Here is a 24,117-nt window from a genome sequence, read left to right on the forward strand (position 1 = left end):
CCCGGAATAGTTAAATGATTATAAAAAGGAAGCTTAAAATTTATCTCATTTGTTCTTCAAATATGGATTTGTGGAGTACATTCAGCAGAATCACATTAATTTTAATACTGCTCTACATAAATGTTTAGGCACAGACAAAATTTAGAGGACAGTTTTACAAACAAAAATATTATTAAAACAATGTTTCCAAATATCAGACACGAAATGGCTATTTTATGTTTACAAAAAGCCTAAACTTTGTAAAAATAGATTAATAAAATATAAGGAACACAATCAAAAATTAAATTTTCTTCAAAATTAACTTTTATGAGCATTTATTTGCAATTTTGTAATACTTGAGAACTTTTTCAAGATGACATATTTAAATATTTTAAACTCTTAACACAAGGCTTTTGTAAAGCCTGTGGTAACATACTGGTCAAAATCACTAAATACTAAACTTAAATATTGTAAAAAATTATTTAGCAATCACTGAAAATAATTATATTTTTATGTATTTTCAGAATTAAAGTAAAAGAAGTAATTCTGACAAAATCTGAAAAACTAAACTTTGATTATTAACAGATATAATTTGGCAACTGATTTATTTTAAAAGGCAGATATGACTAAAATGTTTTTAAAAAATCACGTACAATATATTGTAAGCATACAAGACATTTTGTCACATGTTTATATGAACCTTATTTTTAAAAAAACAACCGAATTATATAAAGAGTATGCTATCCCTATAAATTATGTTGTTTAGATTTTTGTCAAATAAGAATATTTTGATGAAAGCAAAATAATAACTGTAGAAGTTCATTGTCAACTTAGTCTTCATATCTGCGTCTATAATAATTCATAAAAATGTTTAAAAGACCAAAAAAAAAAAAAACTTAACATGTGATACTGTTAAAACTCAACATAATTCTTTATTTTCTCTCACAGGGAATTGTTGGCAATTTCTAAATTTTAATATGAAGTATTTCTAATTCATAAATATTTCTAGTTAATAATAAAACTACTGTAAACATTTAAAACTCTTCTTATATTTTTAAAAAGCTTACATTCTTGATATTTGAAATATTAGTATTTGAATTACTAAAAGAAAAATGAAATAATTTTTATTAGTTAAAATTTTATTTTCATAAAAAGCAAAGAGTTACTAAGATGTTATTAATTGCTTAAGACTTTTTTGTTTTTAATTTTCTTTTAAATTGAATTTTTAAAACTCGACATTGTATCTACTTGTAAAACAATGGGAAATTATACGTTTTGGATAGAAATTCTATTTTAAAACATTTGCTAAAAATGAAAAGCAATGTTAACTAAATATAAAATTTTTAAAAATTATTTTAGTTAAGCTATTTTTAGATTTGTAAAGCAGAATAACACATTTACTTTGAATGCCAACCATTTCGGTAATTTGGTATTCTGTTGTTCAGATTTTTGTACCTTTAGTTGGAATTTAAACCTTCTATTTATTTCCATTTGTATATAATTATAAATGTAGAGTATAGATTCTAGAACATGTTAGATATTCACTTCTTGGTCTTGAAAATGCTAATAAAAATAGTTCATTTTTGATTTTGCATACAAATAAATGTTTTAGTAGCAAGAAACAGAAACCATATGTCAGATTAAGTTTTTTTTTGCATTTTATTTTTTTAATAGATGCTAAAACAATGGTTTCAGGAAAAGAAATAATTTTATTTTATCTGAGAACTGTAGTACTTTAAGTAATGCTTTTGAATGAAAACAGTAAGACTTTTTACAAACTTTCCATTTCAATGCTTATAAAAATAAAACAGCTGCAGCTGATTGCAACTTTGATGCAAAATGTAACTCAAAATATAGTTCATAATCATATCTTACTATTTACATTAATATAGAAATAAATGTTATGCATTCTATGAGGTTAAAAAAAGATATTACACAGAAAATAGGAACTCCCACAAAAAGAATCAATGCAAAGGACATTTTAATACAGTTTTAGAACCTTCAAACCCAGAGCCAAATAGTTACATTTATTTTACTTAATTAATCTCAGTTTTAAAAGTTACATAGCCCTTTGGATTTTAAAAAATTTTCATCTAGACATATTGACATTAGAAGGCACAGTAATTGGTTTTATAGTAATAACATAAAACTATGATGGCATTAAAAGAAATATTAAGAATAAGCCCTTTTGGTTTCTGAATTTGCTATCTAAATATTCAAGTATTAGTCCTTGATTTTTTTTAAAAAAAGTAACTTGATAACAATGAACTACATTTAAGAAAAAAAAAATCATATATTTCTGATTTAAAATAAAAGTAGCATGATTAGGTAAAAAAATTCTGGTGATACCTTATTGAACAGGAGCTACATATTAAAACTAAAATGGCATTTCACTGTTTTATTACTGCTTACTATTATTCGTTCACTAGATACTTAAAAACTTTTTTAATGGTGATGTATTTTAGCATGTAATTTAAATTAATTTTTGAAACCTTCAAAACGTCATAGTATTAAAAAATCTGTATTCTAGTCTTTTAAAGTAACTGCCAGTATCAATGAAAGCTTAAACATTAAATTGTTTTTATTTCTAAAATATATGTTCAGATCTTTTAAATGGTATTTCTTTCTTTAGATTTTGATTGAAGAATTCTGATATAATGCCAACCCTTAAGATCTTGATCATAATAAATCTTTAAAAAGATTTAAAATTCTAATCTGTGTTAAAATAGTATTATCAGAGAGAATTCAAATGCACTGGAAAGATTTGCTTTTTGCTACTTTTAATGTAAATAATAATAATGTTTAGAAACTCTCAATATTGGTCCAGAAGTTTTTGTCTTCATGAAGTTATTATCATCATTCCTACAAAATGCCATACAATAAGAAATATAAAATTATGGCTTAAAATATTCTGTAGTATGCCAGTTAAAATAAATATTATAAAGTAATAGTTTTTTTAATTACTAGGGAAGTTGGATCCCATCTCAATGAAACTTTCTTTCGTCTTATAAACAAAAATCATTATTTCTTTTCTTTCTTTCTTTCTTTTTTTTTTTTTTTTTTTTTTTTTGGTCAGATTCAGGTGTCTTGTTTTTATAGTGATACCCCATTCTGCTGAAGAACTTTCTATTTGTAACTTACCCCAAAGAAAAATAATTTCATTTAAGCATTCTCAGTGACACTATTATTAGTTCTTACTTGGCAACTATCATCTTTCTCACTTTTGCTATCCAAATGTTACAAACAAAAACAAAAAAAAAAACAAAAAAAAATCCCCTCTGGTCTTGATTACTTTCCACTGTTACTATTGACTAGAATCTTTTAAAGCATTTTTATTTCTCCAGATTTGTCAAGCATTCACATGAGCAATTTACAGGTAGAGAATAAATCAGCTACCCAAAAAGATGTTGAACAAATATAAGTGTTAATAAAAATGAACAAGAGGACCACTTTACACACACCCTCACCCCCCAATTTTTCAGGTTACTTCGACTTAAAAACATTGTGTACTAATACAGACTTGACTGGATTTGATTTTGCCTGCAAAGCTGTGTTCGCTTTCTAATCTTATTTTCTGTTTTTTGTTTTAACCTGCTTTATAGCCATGGCTAAAGAAATGAGAAATGAAGAAATGTATGGAAGCATACATTCATATACTTCCGGTTTTACATGTTATTGTATTCATGGCTCTATCTAAGCTGTGATAGTATGCCAATGATAGAGGTATCCCAAACCTCCCTTTAAAACTTCTGAGATATCAAAACATTACATTGTATATGCCATAGATATTCAAATTTTTATTTGTCAACTATACAATTTTTATTAAATCAATAATTTAATAAAATTAATAAAATAAAATAAAATAATAAAATGATTTTATTAATTATTAAATTTAAAAATAAATAATTTTTCAAAAGGCTTAGAGGTTTATTAAGAAATTTTCAAACAAGCATTGTTGACTTTTGTGACAGCATTTGATTGCTTAATCAAAAGTACTATGGACTATATGACATGGGCATTTAAGAATGTCACTCATCCTAACTGATAATCCATACCATTCCTCTCATTACCATATTTCAACCAATGTCTGGATCTATGTTTGTAATTGATGTAAAGCAGTTACTTGGCCAAATAAGATCCCATCCCTACCAATTTTTTTCCATGTTGGTGGATCTGGACATTGATTACCCCAGGTGCATTTTCTAAGACACAGGGTGATTATACCTGAAGAAATATCTTTATTCTTTTCTGTCCACATAAGATGGAAAGGTCTAGTTAAGAGTTGATTCTGAAAAACTTAATTGCAACAGCTAGATCTCTTTGCATTTGAGCAACTTAGGCAGACTTTTTGATGCATTATAATAATTTTTATAGTATTACAATTTCCCTAATGATCAGTGTCAAATGATTCGAACAGGGTAATATAAGGACCTGCTACTCAAATTGTGGCCACCTGTGTTATTATTGTTCATAGCGGGAGTAAGTCTGGTTCATTATCTCTAAATTTACCTTCAGAAAGCTACTATTATATTTTTGTTTGTCCTTTGTATTTGTTGAATTTTCTCTGCTTCTAAGCTTTAAACATACTGTGTGATTCTGACCAACACAGCTCATTGTGGTTAGTCTGGAATAGTCCAATGGCAGATGGTTAAAAATCCCACGACGGTCCCATTCATGGAGCTCATTGAGCCTGTCTGGTGAAGTTCTCTCTCCTCAGGTATCCCAAAGGACCTACTAACCTGGACCGCAGGCTCAGTAGTGTTTTTAGCACTCATTTTATTTGGTGAATTCCTGGTAATTGCAGCTTCCTTTTTTGTATCAAATTGTCATTACAAAATAAAAAGCCCACAGGGTTGGACTTCCAGCCACGGCCAAATCTGCTGTTAGGTCCAGAAGGGAATTTATAAATCAACCCATTCCCCTTCACTGTTAAGTAGGGAGGATGTAGACGTGGAATTCTGTGTTCAAGGTAACTATTTGTATTTAGTTTGATCTCCAAACAACATGTGTTTGTTTCATTTTGTTTCATTTGTTGAGACACTAAAGAAAAATCGTAATATACAAAATGCGAATGTTGATACTGAGTCAGTAAAAAAGTTATGGCTTCCAGACACCAATAGGTAGAATATGTGTTTCTGCATTAGGGGATCTGGCTTTGATTCTGAATCTAGCAGTGACTCTTCGTGTAAACTTCTATAGTAATTTCTTTGTCTGGAAAATTGAGCTAATACTACATCTAGCCTAGAGGGTTCCTTATACTATTAAATGAGATAAACATATGGGTAAGAATTTTGGAAAGGTGAACTTCCAGTCCATGGGAAAAAAAAAAAAAAAAAGATTAGTTGGGAGGCAAATTTCAGCCTTTTAGTTGTATGACTCTGGGCAAATCATTTCCTTTGTCTGGATCCCTGTCGATTATAAAAAGTGAAAATTGAGACTAGATGATCTCTAAGTCTTCTTGTAGCTTTGGCAACCTGTGTTTTGGTATGATCACTGACAAGATTCCAAGGTGCCCAGGTATACTCAAAGTGGGGATTTGTAGGGTGCCCTTTTATTTTCTCTTTGCTCAGATTAATGCCCTGCATTCTGCAGAGGATACTACCTTGGAAGGTACTCCAAAACATGACAAGCACATCTAGATATCTCTGGTGGCCACCTTTGTCATAATGTCCAGCAGTGAGGTATCTTGACACAGATTGCGCTGTGGAGGAAGGTTGAACATTCAGCCATCTTCAACTTCAGTGTTTCTCTAAAGCTCATCTCCTTTTAAGAACCTAACTGGATGGCTTGATAATGAAGGGGAGAAAAGGAAGAAGGTTCAAGTGGTTGGATATTTACTGCCTTGATTAATATGTTACTTCTATTGAAACATTTACCTTAAAACAGGGTCTTAATAATTTGATTTCTTTTTTCTTTCTTTCTCTTTCTTTCTTTCTTCTTTTTTCTTTCTTTCTCTCTCTCTCTTTCTTTCTTTTTCTTTTTTTGATGGAGTTTTGCTCTTGTTACCCAGGCTGGAGTGCAATGGCATGATCTCAGCTCACTGCAGCCTCCGCCTCCTGGGTTCAAGCAATTCTCCTGCCTCAGCCTCCGGAGTAGCTGGGATTACAGGTGCCTGTCACCATGCCCAGATAATTTTTTTTGTATTTTTAGTAGAGACGCGGTTTCGCCACGTTGGTCAGGCGGATCTCGAACTCCTGACCCCAAGTGATCTGCTGACCTTGGACTCTCAAAGTGCTGGGATTACAGGCGTGAGCCACCACACCCAGCCAATAATTTCTCTTTTGAAAAAATGTAATTTTATCTTTCAAAAGTCAGGGCTGTTGGTTTCTTGGACACATGGCTTGGACCACAAGGGAGACTGAAGTTTGGTGCATTCAGAAAATAGATAGTGGATACTTTGGCCCTAAAAAGAAAACTATAGCCGGGCGCGGTGGTTCAAGCCTGTAATCCCAGCACTTTGGGAGGCCGAGGCAGGTGGATCACGAGGTCAAGAGATCGAGACCATCCTGGTCAACATGGTGAAACCCCGTCTCTACTAAAAAAATACAAAAAATAAGCTGGGCATGGTGGCATGTGCCTGTAATCCCAGCTACTCAGGAGGCTGAGGCAGGAGAATTGCTTGAATCCAGGAGGTGGAGGTTGCAATGAGCCGAGATCGCGCCATTGCACCCCAGCCTGGTAACAAGAGTGAAACTCCGTCTCAAAAAAAAAAAAAGAAAAGAAAAGAAAAAAAGAAAACTATAAGTTTTTTGAAGAAATACAGGTTGGGCAGAAAGTGAGGGATCCCAGGCATCTCTTTGTCAGTATTTAATAAGAAAGCTCTGAGATGGTAAAAGATCTTCCACCATTTTCCTTCAGGATTCCTAAAGGCATCTTTCAATTTGTCCAGAACATGGTCCATCCTATAGGCACCAGCTGAGCTCCTTCTGACCAATCCTATAAAAAGAGACGATTAATGGAAATGCTGAGAAACAGTAGGTTCCTATACGAGGCGGCTCCATAAACAAATAAAAGGTGTCTCTCTCTCTCTCTCTCTCTCTCCACCCCTCCCTCTTTCCCTCCTTCATTTCTTTTATTATAAGAATTGTTCTCTATTAAACTCTTAGCTGCTGTAGTCTAAATGTATCATGTAGCTACACATTGCAGTGGGCCATGGATTCTGATAGAAAGGAATCACCATATCGGTATTTGATAGAGAGCTGACTCTCCAGGGAGTTGATCATTTGTTCTGCATTGTGGCTTGGGCTACAGACTGGACCGGGTGCCCTCTGTTTTGCTCCTATCACACTGTTTCCCCTTGGGCCTCTCATCCCTCTTCACAGGCCCACGCCTGGGTTGCAGAGTGCTCTGGGGGCAGCTGGTCAGCTACCACAGAGCAGAGTGTGTGAGTGAGGGATGGGGAAGAAGAGGGGCAAACACCCGCAATCACTTTTCTTCTAAGAAGTTGTCAGAAGGCCGGGCGCGGTGGCTCCGTCTGTAATCCCAGCACTTTGGGAGGCCGAGGCGGGTGGATCACGAGGTCGAGATCGAGACCATCTTGGTCAACATGGTGAAACCCCCGTCTCTACTAAAAATACAAAAAATTAGCTGGGCATGGTGGCTCGTGCCTGTAATCCCAGCTACTCAGGAGGCTGAGGCAGGAGAATTGCCTGAACCCAGGAGGCGGAGGTTGCAGTGAGCCGAGATCGCGCCATTGCACTCCAGCCTGGGTAACAAGAGCGAAACTCCAACTCAAAAAAAAAAAAAGAAGTTGTCAGAAAGCACAAATCCTAATCTCTTAGTTGTGGTCATTATTCTCTATCACAACCCTGGTTTACGATTTGGCAGTCTGCGCTTTTGAAGTCTTTGTCATCTGTTTAAGGAGATATAAACAATTCAATACTCCATGTGGCCTTGGTAAGTCATTTCACTTCTCTTGTCTTCATCTATAGAGTAAATGAATTGAATTAGCTGATCTCTCAGGACTCTTCCAACTTTAAGACCAGTGTTTCCAGTACTAGGCATGTAAAGCTAATCCGGAGATGTTTTTTAAATGAATGAGAGAAGTTCCTGACTTCCTGTTTCTTGAACAGTGGCGTCTGCACAGGAAGGCGCAGCAAGGAACTGCTTATCCTGTGACCTTCGTTTTAAAAGAAAGCTGCTGTCATTGGACGGGGTAGATTTCCTAGTTTTTAGATGGCTATGGATCCTTTATGGCTCTTCTTTCCTACTTGTGTATTTGCCATTTTTGTTCCTTTAAAGGATTTATTTAGAAGAGTGGTAAGGGGAGGTGGCCAATAAACTAACTTATTTATTCACTTCTCTGGAAAGTTCTTAGTGACTAAAGGAAAATATTGAGAACTGTGTTTGGATTCCAGTGGCCCATGCTGCTTTTTAGCCCCATTTTTGGAAGCATTTCATGTTGACTCTATATACTATTCATGTAACTAAGTTATCATAGGTGCAATGCAGACCTTTTTGCACATATATTTTTGTAAATGGACATTTGGGCGTGTCGGCATGTCTTTTAGATGAGATTTGTAAGGAAGTGGCATATGGCTGAGAGTGGCTGGGCATGCTCAACTCAATTCTGGTACTATCAGTAAATATTTTCTACTTCATACTTTTTTATTATCGTTTATTTAAAAAGAAAAAATAGAGAAAAGCATAATATGGTATAGTTTGGCTATAATGTAAAGAGGAGGGTTTTTTAATATAAATGTAAGTAGTATACGTGCAGTTTTGTTGCATGGATAGTGGTGAAGTGGTGAAGTCTGGGCTTTTAGTGTGACCAACACCCAAGTAATGCATGTTGTACCCATTAAGTAATTTCTCATCTAAAGGGAGGTATCTTTATCTTCTCCCATACATTTTTAGTTCAGTGAAAAAATAGAATGTGTGTTCCTTGACTACCTCAGTCATATGTAAATTGATAAATCACAGTTTAAAGGCAACTGGCCAGGTGCGGTGGCTCATGCCTGTAATCCCAGCACTTTGGGAGGCCAAGGCCAGCAGATCACCTGAGGTCAGGAGTTTGAGATCAGCCTGGCCAACATGCTGAAAACCCCATCTCTACTAAAAATACAAAAATTAGCCGAGACTGGTGGCATACCCCTGTAATCCCAGCTACTCGGGAGGCTGAGGCAGGAGTATCACTTGAATCTGGGAGGCGGAGATTGCAGTGAGCCGAGATAGCACCACTGCACCCTAGCCTGGGTGACACAGTGAGACCTTATCTCAAAAAAATAAATAAAAATAAAATGAAATAAACACAACAACATAGCACACATTTTAAAGGTGGCCATGTGGATTCTGAGAGGAGAATGATCGAAGGGAGAGGTTGATAAAGAACGTTTTTCGCTATTCCAAGCAATGTTCTCACCCAAAATGGTATGAAAGAGTAGCCGTCAAGACCAAGATTACAAAATTTTTGGCATCAGTTTTTGAAAGACACCATGTATAAGATACTTTAGTATTTCTTTAAAAACAGGTATTTTGCAGATGAAACTAAAGAGAAAAGATCATCTAAGACAGGTCACCTGTTTTCTCTTCTGCTTCTTTCCTACCAAAGGACGAGGAACCTTTTACCCTGGTCTCTATGGCTGAACATGACTTAAAATTTAAGTCAGGTCAAACTCTAGTCCTCCCACCAATGCCTCTAACCCTCACCACTAGAAAAATCCAAATAATCTAGCTCTTTCACCCCCCAAAAATGCTATAACTTCACTTTTACTGAATTAACTAAATGATTAAAGGAAGGATGCATTTTTTTCCCCACCGAGCCTCAATGAATTTGATTCTGTAAAAAATACCACCTTTACATATAGCACTGATTGAATTACATAGACCGGTACTGAACTCTTAGGCAAACGAACCCCATTTTAAACCGTGTGACTCAGTTTAAGTTTTGTGGTCTCTTTTTCACACTCTGTTTGTTCTCCACGCACACTGATTATTGAGGGGAAATATCTATTCAAAATCCTACAGGATCTTTTATCCAGTTCCCTTCAGTGATTGATTTAAAGTAACATCCAGAAAGGTGGGATTGGATGATGCAAGGTGGGCTTCGAGCAGTTCAGCAAGGGCACTGATTCCGTAACAGAATTGGCTGGAATTAGCCACTTTAGAGATGGCTTCTGTTCAAGAACGCATGTGTACCGTCACTGATGACAGAATAAAGACTTAAGGATATTGATAAGGAAATTAGATTCCAAGTGGAAAAATTAGAATATGGCCTGAGTGTTAGAGAATTACTGTTAATTTTGTAGGTATGATAATGGCTTTGTGGCTCTATAGGAAAATGTCCTTACGTTTTACATGTGCAAGATAAAATATTTCAGAGAAAAGTGCCATGATGTCTGCAATTTCCTTTAAAGTATCTCAGAAAGTAAAGAGAGATGAAGAAAAGATGACAAAATGTTAGTAACTATGAAATAGAGATGATATAGATATATGGGTGCTTGTTATAGTCCTACTTTTGTTGTTCGATAATTTCCATAATAATAGTAAAAAAACACTTTTAGATCCAATACTGTTAAAAAATAAATACCACACATAAATAATAAAGTAAAATCTTATTGAGATAGTTATTTTTTGTGCATGCACAAGAGGGGAGCCTGGATTTACAATTTGTCCAGACCGACAGGCAAACTCCATGTTCTTAGGGTATGGTAACACATAAACTAATAGAGAATGAAAATCCCATGTAATAATACCACTCATTTTCTTTTTTTAAATGCATTTTAAATTACAGAATTGAGTTTGTAGAAAAGCACAGGAGACATAAAAAATGAAAACAAAATCATTTTTATTTATGTATTACGTCTTATTATCACTTGTTAAGCTAAGTGCCAAAATGTTTGGGGTTCTGAACCCAGGGGTTGGAAGATGGTAACAAACACAAAAGGGTTTGAAGACCTTGGATTCATGCATGGGAATTTGAAAGAGAAATTATGGTAGCCAGTTCCTGGTACAAACTAACTGAAAGTCTGAAGGTGATGAGACAAGTTTTGAAAATATAAACTACACCACGATGATTTGATTTGAATGTTCTCTGGAATTACCAGATTATTGTGCTTTTAAAAAATGCTTCTTTTGTCTTCTGAATAGTTATGACCACAGTAGCTATGTTCTGCCCAAGTAATGCAATACCTTTTGGATATGTTATGAGAGCATTTGTTTATCACAAATTGCATGTGTTTATGTGTTGCCATGAGGATACAGAAAGAAAATACACCTCAAATAGGAAAGGGCTTGTTTCTATGTAATGTTCTGGAATTACACAGCCCAGCTTCAATGGAGTTGACTTTAGGTCCTTTGATCCTTTGCTGTACACATGTACATGCCCAAATCTTTTGTTTATACAGGAAAGGACACCTTTCCTTCTGAACACTTATTTTCTTTCAAATAATAAATATTAAATGGGCTCTTTTTAAAGTAGCAAGCCTCTGGTGAGAAATACGTCGCACCAAATCAAACTTACCATTTGACCCTGGGCTCAACATGGAGATGGCTGTAGTAGATCGGAAGCCTCTTGTAGGCTTGCTCTTCCAAATCTGCTGGGCTGTGTCCTTGGAGGAAAGGAGAAGCAAATCCAGAGTCCTTGACTCCTTGGAGTTTGCTTTTAGCAAGAGAAGGAGGAGTGTAGTTCAACAGTTAAGGTCCTGGACTAAGAAACAGGAGACGGAGGACTCAAAATTTAAGCATGTCTCTGGAGCTGCCATTAATACATGGTCTTTTTTTTAAAAAAAAAAAAAAAAAAAAAAAAAAAAAAAAAAAAAAACAGAAGTAGGATGTATTACATCTGGGTCCAGGTCTATTTTTTTCGCTACCTGACAACTGACCTCAGTGTCTTCATCTGCAAATTAAGAGACTCTGATTAAATAATAATTGCTGACATTTCTTCAAACTTTTTACTGTGTCAGGAACTATTTTGAGTGTTTAGCATTAAATTGTTTATTCCTCACAACTCTATAGGTATTCTTTTTGTTTAATTCTTTCAACCTACATCATGCTTTGAAGATATTGTTAATATCTTCATTTAGGAGACATCATCGGTTAGGAGACAAGACATTCTGAGATAATCAAGTGCTCGATAATCAGAAAATTTTCTAGATAACAGAGCACATGGAAATCACTTCATCTGGGAGGCAGTATCATTGCAGTTAAGCGGGCAAGCTCTGAACCTAAAATGTGTGGCGTTCAAACTTGGATCTCATTAAGGATACAGAGCAAATGGCTTAACCTTGTTTACCTCAATTTTCTTGTCTATAAAATGGGGATGATAATATAATCTGCATTATAAAGTTGTTAATATTAAATATGCAGTGCCTAGAACACTGTCTGTCACCTAGAAAGCTCTCAGTAAATGTGACAGCTATGAGGATGAGGCCGATGATGGTAGTGACTGGATAAGTAGACACTATGGTTTTTGTTTTTGTTTTTGAGATGGAGTCTTGCTTGGTTATCCAGGCTGAAGTGCAGTGGCAAAATCTCGGCTCACTGCAACCAACCTCTGCTTCCCAGGTTCCAGTGATTCTCCTGCCTCAGACTCCCAAGTAGCTGGCATTACAGGTGTGCACCACCATGCCTGGCTAATTTTTGTACTTTTAGTTGAGACAGGATTTCACCGTGTTGGTCAGGCTGGTTTTGAACTCCTGACCTCAGGTGATCAGCCCACCTCAGCCTCCCAAAGTGCTAGGATTACAGGCATGAACCACCATGCCCTGCCGACACTATGTTTTTTTTTTTTTTAGAAGAATGTGCTGCAGTAGTATTAATAGATCTTCTGCTGGGTCAGAAACAAGTGCTGGTGATTGTCATGGTCTTCATGGAAAGAATGAAGCTATCATCATCAGTAATACAGAATGGTTTTTTAGATAAATAAATAATTTCTGTTGAAGAAGCAGAGTTAACAGGAGACCGTTAGCCCAGAAAAATGTGTGTTAAATTGTAATTCAGCAACAAGTTCATGCAAACGCAGTGTCCATGAACTAGATGGAAACAGTGTCCATGAACTAGATAGGTGCATATGTTTTTCAGGCTCTCTTTGAAGCTGTGAAATTTTAATAATGCATAAGAGAAAAAGTGATATGTGAACACCACCACGGATGGGGAGGAGTTATATTTAGATGGTTATCATTGGGCAAGCCAATGAGTAATAATTAGCAAGTTATTACCATGGCCCTTTCTCTGTACACTTGAAGGCTCTCTGGTGGAGTCAAGGGTAGATCTTGCTTCTGTGGCATTTGTGAGAATGCAGATTTTCAGTGAGGTCTCTGTTAAATAAACCATCAGTGTCTGGGAGGGGGAGGAAAAACAGACTGAGAGAGACAGCAGTAACACATATAGAAAGGAAGTCCAAATTTGGGTGCTTATATGGCGATATTCCAGTTTCTCTGGATCATCATAGACACATATAGCATGTTCGTGCTAAATGGGACTTGGAGATTGCCTGGTACAACCCCCTCATTTTGCATTTTACTTTTCTATGAGAATAGAGTTTGGTGAAATCTGGCCAGGATTTCAGTACAGTGAAATCAGGGAAGTTTGTGATGTGTTTAAAGAGAGATTTCATGTGAAAATGAAGGGAAAGCGGACATTCCTTCAGTTCTAGAGTGATGTCCAGGTAGGAAAGTAGAGTGGGCAAGGCAGTGAATGTTCCCAAATTAATAAAAAGAGGAAGAGAAAGAAAGAGGGAGGAAGGGAAAAGAGAGAATCTAATTTTATGCTAAACAGTTTTAGATTGGATTTGTTGCTAATGTTTAAAGTTGAGGAAAAAGAAAACTCTTACTTTATTATTTCTAGAAACTTGGTTTTCTTAAATGGAAAGGGAAGTTTGGGGGAGTTTGACAGCATGGATGGTTCCAGCAAATAAAAGATCCCCTGGCTGCATCTAGTGTTGAACCTAGTAAGCAGTTTATGTTAATCTGTTACTGTTTAAGATGAATATATCTTGGTGTTTTGAATAATTACTTTTAACTAAGTTTATGCCTAATGCCTTCTTTAAAAAACAGTGTGTCTCAATAGGAACTAATGAGTCAGATTAATTTGGCATGGAGTTCTGAGCAGGGGAGGGGACTGAAGTCCTCTTTCAGAACACTAAAAATGCTTTGCTAAATTCCTTGACGGTTTCTCGAGCCAGGGTTGGGTTGGAGGGAGTCTTTCCGAAGATTTAAGGGCTCCCCACTGTGCTGGCTCCCCAGTTCCAATAGCATCAAGTTACTGAATGAGGACTCTTGTGAAAGTCCACATCTCTAATGCATCTGTTCACATGGAGAAAAATAAGCCAGCAGCCCTGAGGATGAATCAAAGATAAGATTTTTATGGTTCTGTACCCACTTGTGTTTTATTTTTTTTATAAAAAGCATTATTTACCTACCACGTCTGTAAGTACTTCAGAAAGAGGCTTTGAGTTTGTCATTGTTTTTAATTTGAAAAGAAAAACATTGTACTTATTTCCCAACTGCACTTTTGTGAGGTGTGGAGATATTAGAGGCTCTCCATATCGGATACCTCAATCTTGCCTAATAGCACAGTCCACCCACATTGCTGGGAGAAAGGCTTCGGGAAAATGAGTAGAGCCGAGTGCTGAATGCCATCTTAGTTTAGGTCTTTCTTCTTTTTGGCTTTTAGTTCTACTTCCCCTGGCTGCTACTACTTCAGCATCTGCTTGTTGTGCTGGGTAACGGAATCAAGTTAGAGATGAGGAAACTGAGGCACAGCCTGGTTACAGTCCCTTGAGAGCACCGACAAGGCAAAATGACAGGCAGCACTTAAGCCTTTAGTCCGGGTAGAGACTGTAGGTCCTGTTGTTTCTTCTGCCCTAGAAATCACTTGGGCTGCTGAGTTGACATCTCTTCTATCCATAGAAAAATCCTCTGCTTAGTGCTTGCAAACTTGTACCGCAAAAATCACATCCTTGTCGGGGGCGGCGGGGCTTGGGAAAGAACGTAGGAAACCAAAGGTTACCAAGAGTGGCATCATAAGGGAAAGCAATTTTTTAGTGTCTGTGCATAGGGATTTTATGGGTTCTATGTTGTTCTGAAGCACCAGGGTCAGTTCTGAGCCAGACACTTTTTGTGAAATGAGGAGTGGTGTCTGCGGTTGGCGTTCTTTCCTGGGGTTCTAACTCAGCTGTGCTCTCTGACTTTATTCACCTATATGAGAACCCTAAGCAGGATGCCCTGGTGAAGAACAAGAAATTGCCAGGGTCTGGCACATTGCAAGTCCGTAAGTTCCTGGTAGAGAGTGAAAATTGGTTATGTCTGGAGTATGGAGAGATAAGCTTAACTAAACTGTGAGTAAACATGAAAACAAAATCAGAATATGCCCTCAAATGCTGGGGAGAAGAATGTTGGATAAATTTTACTGGTCTGTTAAAAAAAAAAAAAGCTAAGTGGGGAATGGGGGAATTATAGAAGAAGTAATTTAAATACTGGTATAGGAGAAACACCGGGGGTGGGGAACGGAAAGCAGCATGATTAATACTTATTTCTCCCTTCTAGAGTTTGAAGTAGTAGATCCTTATAGGAAATGAAGGGAATATGTAAGAGATCAGAACATTTTCTAAGCAGAAAATAATTTTTCTTTGGAGTGAAGGCATGTGAGTTAATGAATGTAAATCTGCATTAAAGTGGAGAAAAAATTGTGGGCAGAAAGAGGGAGAAGGAGAAGCAGTATAATTGTTTTTAAAAATTCAGCCTAAATCGAGTATTTAGCATTTCCATCTTAGAGTATGAAGGGTTTGAAATATCCCTTTTTGAGGAAATTGAGTTGAAGGTAGAAAGGCCTTTTGGAACTTAGAAATTCTAGGGGTTAGATTTTTTCTTTCATATGTTTACTTGAAGCTTAGACTATAGAAACTATCTATAAAATAATAACTGTTATGTATTAGGAAACATTTAAAAATAGATAAGAGTAGTTAATTACTTAAATATAGTGAAAGTATTAAAACTATTGAATCATAAATAGGACCCTCAAAATATGTCAGTGGCAGAGTAAAATGCAGAAAAACTAAGTATATCAAAAACTATCTGTGGTAAAATTCAAAACGGGGTTTTTAATTGCAGCATTAATTTAATTTAATTATATTTCAGATTTGCTGCATAAAATTAGGACTCAAAATATACAAATATCTATATACCCATCGTGATTTTTACAGAATAGAAGTAATCATAATCATTTACTTGTTTTTTTTTATTTCTATAGGAAAATGCAAAAATTTCATCTCCTGAAGAAATTTGAAGATTTTTTTTTTCTTTCTTTCTTTCTTTTTTTTTTTTTTTTTGAGGTTCTTTTAAAGGTGAAACTTTTCTTCTTTAGGTAAGGAAACGTTTTCTATTGTTTATCCATGGGTTGAAAAGAGCATTTCAATTAGAGGAAAGAAGTAACATGTACTGAAACTCTGCTTCTCTTAACTGATATAAAACATTATGAAGATGATAGAAAGCAGATTTTTAATTTAAATAAAACAAAAGTAGTTAGAAATTTTTGATTTAAAAAAGATAAATTTATTGGGGGAAAAAATGAAACAGACCCCTTTTTTTGCACTTTGTCGTAGACTGAATGATAAGAGGATTCCTATGATTCATCTTTTAAAAATACTTAAGGCATAACCAAATTAAAATAAAAGTTATGCTTCCGGCACAGGGTTTTAAAGAATACTTAGCAAAATCAGAAACGAGAGAATTTTCAGACATCTAAAATATTCCTAAATATAGATGTTTAAAAACCAATGTGATAAACTATTTTGATAAATTTGAAAGACTGATCATTGTTTCTAAAGCAGGCCCATGAGTTAAAGTTAATTAAGATTTGTGCAGTAACAGGGAAATTTAAACATTAATATATACTCACATGCTGAGAAAACATTGTTTTGTAGGGTCAAAATGTAAATATAAACAATTTGTTTAATCAGGCAAGAACCTATACTTTATGTATGAACTCTTTTCAGTGTTTAGTAATTGTATTATGTTGGTGATGTAAGAAAAGAAGAAATAGACTAACTTTTTAAGCATATTAGAATATTTGCAATTCATTCTATTTTTGGCAATAATTCTATTAGTGCAGTTACTTGCAAGAACAGTATAAAATACATATGTGAAAATCAGATGTTTGAAAGCAGATTAAAAGTGCAATTACATTGTCTAAATAAACATTTTAAATGCTTTGAAGTATTTTTTGAAATTAAAAGAATAAAACAAATAGTTTCAAAAATTATATGTGGAATATGTAGTAAATATGCAGATTTGTAGATTCCAGCTTTGTCACCAACGTCACATTTGGGAAAAGAAATAGATTGCAATGTTTGTCTTCTAATAAAGTATATATATTCTTAAAAGTATGCAAGATTTTTCCTAATTTTAAACATATGAACACTGTTACATATAAATATTTTTTAAATATTAGTATAGAGTTTAGGGTTTAAAAATATATACCTTAAAAATTCATGCGGTGAAATAGAATCTAAAAACTTGAGGGAAAATACTGAATTTTTTGGTATACATTTGAAGAGTTCATTTCTAGAATAAATTTTCATCTTCTAAAGACATTAATATTAATATTAAGTGTATAGATTAAGACTTAAATTACTTAATTAAAATATACTAAATTTCTAAGTTATTTTTAAAAGAATGATGTGGGTAATCTGAAAAGATTATAAAATTATTTCTAATGTAATCTTTACATACAGCTCTTTAATCTATCGGTTTTTGCCTCTTGTATTTTGAACGGTTAAAAAAAAAAAAAAAAAAAAGGACTATCCTCCTAATTGGAAATATAATCTTATAGTACTGAGGAGAGAGTTGTAAGCATGTAACAAATGTATGAAATCAGTTTCGTTTCTAACTTGTTTTTGAGCCTGTCTTATGAATCATCATATATTTTAACATCAGGACAATATATAAAAATGCTTTTAAAATTTCATAATCTGGCAGCTATTAAAAAAGAGAGGGAAAAAATAGAGCTTTGCCTAGCAAAATACTAACTAAAGTGTTAGGTAAGAATTAGAAATGTACAGATGCTAAAGTAGTATAATAAACTAAAATTCCAAATTTATATGAATATATAATTTTTTATATCTTGGTATATAGTATTTATCTTATTTGTTTAGGAAACTACATATTGTACAGGAGTGAAGAAGTAAATGATGAAGTATTTTCTCATCACAGCTTACTAAATAAAAAATTTACTAATAAGCTAAATGTAATACTAAGGGACACATTTAAAACATAATTTTGTAGAGTTTTACTGAATTCATATCTTTCCAACAAGGCTTTAGGTTTTTGCATGTGTATTAAGATTTCTGAGTTTTGTGATTTGAAATTCATGATATATTTTGAGTGCCCTTTCAAATGGCAAATTGTTTCTGTAGAAAAATCAGACATTATATACATTTTATTATATATTTGGGTGTGAGAAAAATAGCAGATAATTTGGGAGAATTTTAGTTGTTGCCTTAGTGCATGCATCAAATACCAAACAATGATTTTGTCTCTCAGTTAAACGTCTGGGCATGTTACAGTTTGTATTGTATGTACAAACAGGATATCGAACTTATATTGATGATACAGTGATCTCTAAACGTGATTGTTAATCATTACTGAAATTATGGGCAAAGTATTTCAAAGAAATGCGTTTTAAAACTCTTATTTTTAATTAAAATGAGAAAAACTTTGAAGAGTTCATTTATGAATAAAATATGTAATTGTGCAGCCTCCTGAAAAAAATGAACTCTTAGTTTATTTTTCAAATTTTATCAAAATGTTTCTTTACTTGTTGCTTGTTGGCATTTTAATATTAAAAAGTAATAAAGCAGCATCATTATATTTCTGATCATTTTTCTATCAATAGAGTGAAAGGGAAACCAAACTATATTGACACAACCCAGGTTTTCCCCTTAAAAAAACTAACTTCAAATTGAAGAAATACATTGCCCATATTTAATATTTCTTATTAAGACTTACTTGGCGTTGCGTGATTTTTTTGAGACAATTTATTGGAGGAAATTTGTCTTATAAAATGGAGATAGGTAGAACTTGTGGGCAATTGTAGGATAGTCTTTATCTCTTGTTGCTTCCCAGAAGTTAGAAAACAGATCTTAAATTAATAGTGTTGAGTACACGAAATCTCTGAAGTATAATAATTTAGAAAAGTGTTGGAAAATGATAAAGGGGAAGAAGAAGATTAATTGAAGTGTACCCTTTTCAATGGGGAACATTTGACACTCTAAGGAGTGCTCTGGAAATTAACAAATACTTCTCTGTCAGGGATAATTTTCTGGGCAGTTGAGGTTGTTTGTGTGATGAGGGAAGGCGGCTAGATAGCAGAACTGTAGGTGTTTGAGAAAACTTCCGAAGTTACTTTCAGATTGAGAGGGTAAAAGTAGGTGCAACAATTGGCTGTTGGGAGGGGAAAGGGTGTAGGGCTCACCAGCCCGGCGCCACGACAGGGTTAACCGCGGCGTCGCCCGGTGCACACTGGGAGTTGTAGGCCGCGGGCATTGTGGGAGTTGTCGTAAAAACCTGCTTTCTTGCCGTGATGGCCGCCGCCGAGACAGGAAGTTGGGGGTTTCTGCCTTTTAGAGGGTATGGGGGCTGCCTGTCCCGTTAGAAGGCCACCAGCAGCCCCCCAGGTTGCCAAGGGCTTGTTAGTTGTATTCCTAGAAGGTGGGCGAGCAGGCTGAGGGGTTAACATTGGGATTTGCCGTCTTTATAGTGCTCAAGGGGCCTGTAGCGGCTAAAGGGTCGGTGAGGGGGGTCCCAGCCAGGCGGACCCTGGTCGTCTGGCATTCTGCCTTTGAAATATCTGTGTGGCTGGCGCCTAGGCATATGGGGGTGTGCTTTCTGTGTTGTGGTTCGTGGCTTGCACTCTCCACTGTTCTTAGAGCGTTTGGCTCTGTCCATGTGGCAATTGGTACTCATGGCTTTATTTGGGGTTAGACCAGACTCTTTTTCTTGGGTCTGGTGGGACTTAAGCAAGAGCTGGAATTTTGTAAGATATACAGCAATGTCCTGGCTGTTGTCTGTCTGGTTTGGGGTGTGAGCAGTTGCAGCAGTTATGAACATGCCCGTAATAGTGAGGTTGGCTTTCTCTTGCATGTGGTGAACTTTCCTCTCGTTTGCTAATGCCGACAGGCAGGGTCAGGCAGTTCCAACTTGTGAAATGATTTCTTATCAACTTGGATGTGTTCTTAAATTTTGGGAGCTTCCAGAGGACTCCTTTGTAGCTGCTTGTAGAAAGATATGTGTGCAAAACTGAATTTAAAACAAACACCAGGGTTGCAGGTGCCATTAGTTCTAGGGAGCAAGCCCCTGAGGCTTCCCTGGTGCTGTGAAGTTGTTTGAGTTTATTTATGGAAATTAGGTTTGCTTTGAGCTGTGTTACCTTCCTCTTGGCTCAGTATTTCTCTACATGTTGGAACTTTGATCTTTGATACTGGTTTTTCTTTTCAACACTGGAGGCAAAATGAAGCACTGTGTACTGATGTGTGATTGCCTGTGTCAGAATCGCAGGATAATACTAGATAGCCAAGCATGGCAGTACCTGTTTTACCTGCCTACATGAATTGGGCGACCTGTTTGTTTCTGCCACCATGTACTGCTCCATAAATTCCGCATTATTTCCATGGTCTGGTTGTTGTCTGTAAGTTTTGAGACCTAACTGGTCATGAAAAGCCATTTTTCACACTATTTAAAAGCTTTTTCCCATGAGTAGAACTGGTAGCTAAAAAGTTTTTTCATTCAAGTTTGGTAAAGTGGGAGATTTGAAATAAAGTACAACAGTGGTTTTGGAAATCAGCAATCAGGTTTTAGTTTTAGGGGCAACCACGTGACAGAAATGATTTATAGAGAGAGTAAAAAAAATTATTATATTCCATTTTTATTCGTATTTTAGTGCATATAAAAACTAGACCACTTTCATATATCATTAAAAAAGCCCTTTGATGTTTTGTGACAAAGATCATTTTTATAACTCCTCTGTTGACTGGGTTTGCTTAGAATATGGTAATGGGGCCAGGCATGGTGGCTCACGCCTGTAATCCTCACACTGTGGGAGGCCGAGGCCGGTGAATCATGTGAGGTCAGGAGTTTGAGACCAGCCAGGCCAACATGCTGAAACCCAGTCTCTACTAACAATACAGAAAAATTAGCTGAGTGTGATGATGCACACACCTGTAATCCCAACTACTCAGGAGGCTGAGTTGGGAGAATCACTTGAACCTGGGAGGCGGAGGCTACAGTGAGCCAAGATCACGCCACTGTACTACAGTCCTCCAGCCTGGGCAACAGAGTAAGAGTGATCTCAAAAAATATTTTATAGTAATAGTAGAGAAAGCAGCAAAACTGGCTGGGTTTGTAAGTGGGATTCTGTTGAAAGATTTTAAGTATGAATTGATAGGCTAATATTGTTAGTTTGCTAGTCAGATCTCAGGAAAGTATTTCCTGCGCTTGAACCTGACCTAAGTGTGTCTTAGAATATTTGCTAACTTGCCAATTGAAAAAAAAAATTTGAGAAATTTATTTTTAAATGATCCATATTTTCCATATTTGTTATTGCTTGGTGTAGTCAAATACTATTGTTCTGGTGAATTGGTTTTGTATCTTAGGAAGACTGTATGGCTTGACTTTGTAGACGTATAGAATCATTCAGAATGAACCACATCCACAGTGTCCATTTGCCTTGAAAGAAGATGCCTGAATTTTTAATTGCCAGCTTACCTCTAGCTTGAGTTAAACGAACAAATAGTTCATTAGAAGTGCTTTGAATGGACTTTGAAAGTGGAAAGGTACATATATTGTTTAGAGGTAAACTTACCTCTGTATTTGTAAGTAGTCACATCTATTAAGTGGTGAGGTTTTTGTGCCCACAAATTATGGTAATTAATCCCTAAGACTTTTTGTTTGGTAATCTGCTTTATCACTCCAATTCTGTTGCTGGTGTGAAATGTTTTGTGTAATATAAAAAGACAACAGTAGATGTTTCAGAAAAAAAAGGGGGCGGTAAAATCTACTTATGTTTTCCAGAGAACATGATTCATAAGGTTGTGTTTACATATTTGATAGATATATTAAAAGCTGTCTTTTTGAAACCCAGGCTTTGCACAGTTTCAGCGAAACTGTTTTCAGTGAGCTATAACACCAAAGGGTAACTTCCAGGACTAAGATGTTATAAATGAAAGCCTTTAACTCTTGCGTTCATTCAAAAAAGAAATGAAAACTTATTTCCCAATAATAGAATTTGGAACATGACCAAACAAATTTTTTTCATTTTAGACTGTAACCAAAATTTGGAGGTGCCAAGAAGGGAAAAGGGTAGGGTTCATCTGTTTGGGGCCTTTACTCAGGTCCTTTCTAATCTTTTGTTTTCCTGCATATAACTATTCACATTGCTGAAAGTAAGCAGTTCTTTCTTTATTTTTTTGGAAACAGGGTCACTGTGTCACCCAGGCTGGATTGCAGTGGTGTGATCATAGCTCACTGTAACCTGAAATTCCCAGGCTCAAGCAGTGCTCCTGCCTCAGCCTTCTGAATTGCTAGAACTACAGGCATGCTCCACCACACCTTGCTAATTTTTTTTTTTTTTTTAAGAGACAGTTTCTTACTGTGTTGTCCAGGCTGGTCTCAAACTTCTTGCCTCAAGTGATCCTCCTGCCTCCCAAAGGGCTGAGATTACAGGCATGAGCCACCGCACATGACCCTAAGAAGTCCTTATTAATGCATTTCTGCATTTGTGAACATTTGTAAGGGTAAAACTGCATATAAAACAACAAAATCACCCATTCAGAATTTGATCTTTATTTTTCATTACTATCATTTGAAAAGGAAGAATTTTTGACTGTAGTTTGTACACTTAAGTTTGATATGTTTGGTTTTAGATTGCAGCACTCTTGAACATGGAGTGTATTCCACCCCTCACCCTGACAGGATAGTTTCTTTCTTTCTAAAAGAAAGGGGAATGATATTTTAAACATTTCTATGTTTATTAATGATGAATTTTATTTTTTGATTCTTCCTGCATGTATTTCCAGGACAGAATACATTATCTCTACCCTGCTGGGCCCTGTATTACTGAAGTCAGAGTATTTATGAGATGATTTTTATGGGCAGGACAGAGTAAACCAACACTTCAAAATACTGAATGTAGATTAAAAGATACTCATCTTTTAATCTTTTAAAAATCAAGCAAGATAATATGCCTATATCCTACCAGTTAAAGGATTCTGTGTCTTAAAGCCTCAAAACAAAACAAAACAAAACAAAAAAAACCCCACATAAATCATCATTTTGCTTTGTCCTTTGCCTTCCTTATTTTTCTTTTTTGTTCAGTTTTCCTTCTCAGTGTGCCTTTGTGGGGTTCCAGAATTTAAATGACATTCTTCTTTATTTTGGATTATTTTTCAAATTATATGCTTCAATGTAAACCATTTTCATTTAAATTATTCATAAGGGCATGATTTTAATGAGGCATTCTTGTCATATTACATTAAAATGTTATAAATATTGAATGTCTTTTTTGGGAGAAAATGAGCCAGTTACTTAAACCAAATCCACAAAGTTCCAGAATTTGGCCTGCAAAAAAAAATCCAGAGATGTATGCCTGTAGCTTTTCTGTTATTTACAGTCTTTAGACAATGAAGAGAGATGCATGATTTGGCCTTTTCAGAAGGAATTTAAAAAGCATTTCTTGTGTGACACTCTAAACATAATGTGAAAACTTTATTAGGTCAGTATAGGGAGAAATCCTTGAATTCATATAAAAGAATTGAATAAAGCAGTTCTATATGTGTTTACCAATCTAAATATTTTTTAGTAAATCACTTTTTTGTTTTCTTAATTTGGAAATAAATTTATGTTTCTGAATTGGAAATTTTTTTTTTTAGTGTTTTCTTTCTTTCTTTCTTTCTTTTTTGAGACAGAGTCTCACTCTGTGCCCAGGCTTAAGTGCAGTGGTGTGATCTTGGCTCACTGCAACCTCCATCTCCTGGGTTCAAGCAGTTCTCCTGCCTCAGCCTCCTGAGTGGGTGGGATTACAGGTGTGCGCCACCACACCTGGCTAATTTTTGTATTTTTAGTAGAGACAGGGTTTCAATATGTTGGCCAGGCTGGTCTCGAACTCTTCACCTCAGGTGATCTGCCCGAATCAGCCTCCCAAAGTTCT

General features: G+C 35.4%; 1 long non-coding RNA gene across 3 annotated transcripts in view; it reads left to right on the forward strand.

The window, feature by feature from the left end:
• The window catches only part of LOC141584884 (uncharacterized), an 84,860-nt gene that overhangs the window by 46,374 nt on the left and 14,369 nt on the right, over nt 1–24,117 (forward strand). For all 3 annotated transcript variants that reach the window (XR_012518156.1, XR_012518157.1, XR_012518158.1), the window contains exon 3: nt 16,168–16,281. This is a non-coding gene — a long non-coding RNA (uncharacterized LOC141584884). The remainder of the gene's footprint in view (nt 1–16,167; nt 16,282–24,117) is intronic.

This window comes from Saimiri boliviensis, chromosome 6 (genome assembly GCF_048565385.1).
Source record: "Saimiri boliviensis isolate mSaiBol1 chromosome 6, mSaiBol1.pri, whole genome shotgun sequence".
Classification (NCBI taxonomy): Eukaryota; Metazoa; Chordata; class Mammalia; order Primates; family Cebidae; genus Saimiri; species Saimiri boliviensis.